We start from the raw sequence: 2,386 nt of genomic DNA on the forward strand, positions 1-2,386 counted from the left end.
GCCGGGATCCCCGGATGCGGGGCCGTGCGCTCATTGGCTGTAGCCCTTGAAGGCGGGTCTTGGGCGGGAAGTGGGCGGGGACAGCGAGCGGCGCTTAGTAGGTGCGCGAGGCGGCTGGGCGGTGCGCCAAGTTCCACAGTCGGTCGGCGCCGCTCTTCCGGCGTCCTCCGTGGCGGCCCGGTGGTGCCTGTGATGGACCTACCCTGAGCCCGGCCATGGCGGGAGAAAGATGTCGTTGATTGAAATAAAAAATGCAAACTCCTGACAGCTCACCTGCTCAGGGGGCACCTGGTCCTGGGCCACGGTGAAGACGACGGTTTGGGGGCGCCTGGAGGGCGCTTCAGGGCCTGCGGGCAGAAGGTGCGGAGAAGCCGGGCTCGGGTGCTGACGCCTGCAGTCCCACCCACCCAGGGGGGCTGAGATCTGAGGATCGCAGTGCGAAGCCATCCGGGGTAGGAAAGTCTGGGAGACTCCAATCTCCAGTGAACCACCCAAAAAAGCCAGAAGTAGAGCTGTGGCTCGAGTGGGAGAGCGCGAGCCTTGAATGGAAACGCGTAAGGGACAGCGCCCAGGCCCTGAGTTTAAACACAGTGCCAGCACGCACACACGCAAACACAACACGCCCAGGCCCTGAGTTTAAACACCAGTGCCAGCACGCACACACGCGCACGCACACAACACACAGAGGCCCTGAGTTTAAACACCAGTGCCAGCACGCACACACGCAAACACAACACGCACAGGCCCTGAGTTTAAACACCATTGCCAGCACGCGCACACGCAAACACAACACGCACAGGCCCTGAGTTTAAACACAGTGCCAGCACGCACACACACGCGCACAACACGCACAAGCCCTGAGTTTAAACAGTGCCAGCACGAGCACACACGCACACACACGGACTGTTCTTCAAAAAAAATTTTTTAATAGCAACAATCCTTTGGTGTTCTTTCAATATGGCTTTCGAAAACAGCACAATGAACAAGGCATACCTTAAGACCATCTTAAAAGAAAGAAACATTGGTTTACCTTAACAAAGTCATTTATGCAGCTGAGGTTTACCTCTCCTGATAGTAATATCTCCTAACTTCAAAACTTTTTGGGGGATCAGTCATGGGGCTTGAACGGAGGGCCTGGGCACTGCCTGTGAGCTTTTGTGCTCAAGGCTATGGCTCTACCACTTTGAGCCACAGCCCCACTTACTTCAAAACTCTTAATGCCACCAAAAAAAAAAAAAAAAGTGTCCTGGTCAAGTCAACAAAACTGGAATTTAGATGTTGATTAAAGTCTTGGCTCAGCATGAAGTTTGCCAAAATCAATAACCATCCTGTGGTTCTCAGAAAATAGTCTTATTTGAATGTGCACGCTAATGTCTATATGGTAGTGTTGTATGTAGGTAGCTTATTCTCAAATAGTTCAGAAAAACATTTTTTGTGTGTGCCAATGCTGGGGCTTGAACTCAGAGCCAGACCAATCCTCCTTTAGGCTTTTCACTCAATGCTAACACTACCATTTGAACCATAGCTCCACCTCTGCCTTTTTGGTAGCTAATTGGAGATTCAATTCTTAATGGACTTTCCTGCCTCAGCGGGCTTCTAACCATAATCCTCAGATCTTAGCCACCTAAGTAGCTAGAATTAAGGTATGAGCCACCAGTGCCCCGATAAAACATACGTTCTGCATGTATGAAAGAAAAAATGGTAAAAAACTAAGTCTGTTAAAATGTTTATTAGCTGACTGTAGGAATGGATTTGTGCTGGCCTTATTTTTTTTTTTTAGTACAAGTATTCTTGCAATTATTCTGTAAGTATGAAATGACTTTCAAATAAAAAGTAAGTAACACCCAGAGCCAGGCGAGATGACTCATGTCTGTAATCCCAGGTACTCCAAAGGTGGAGATGGGGAGGATTAAGATTTAAGATCAGTCAAAGCAAATATAAGTTTGCCTGACACCACAACCAACAAGCTGAGTTTGGTAGTGCTTGTCTGTTATCCTAGCTACAGGGGAGACATAAATAGGAACGTAGTCCCTAGGTCAGCCAGGGCAAAACCTCGAGACCCTATTCAAAAAATTACTAGAGCAAAAAGGAGCTGGACACCAGTGGTTCCCATCTGTAATCCCAGCTACTCCAGAGGCTGAGATTGGGAAGATTCCAGTTTGAAGCCAGCCAGGGTAGAAGAGTTTGCAGGACTTCCCTTCTCAACTGAGAGCTCGATGTGTTTTCTTACATGTTATCATGGCTATGACAAGAAGCCTAAAATAGGTAGATCATGGGCCTGATATTCACCGGAGCAGAAAGCAAGACCCTGATCTCAAAATAATAACTAACTCAGCAGGAGAGCAACGGCCTAGTAAGTATGAGGCTTTGAGCTCAAACCCCAATA

This window comes from Dipodomys merriami, unplaced genomic scaffold (assembly GCF_024711535.1).
Source record: "Dipodomys merriami isolate MVZ:Mamm:240054 unplaced genomic scaffold, mDipMer1.0.p SCAF_70, whole genome shotgun sequence".
NCBI lineage: Eukaryota > Metazoa > Chordata > Mammalia > Rodentia > Heteromyidae > Dipodomys > Dipodomys merriami.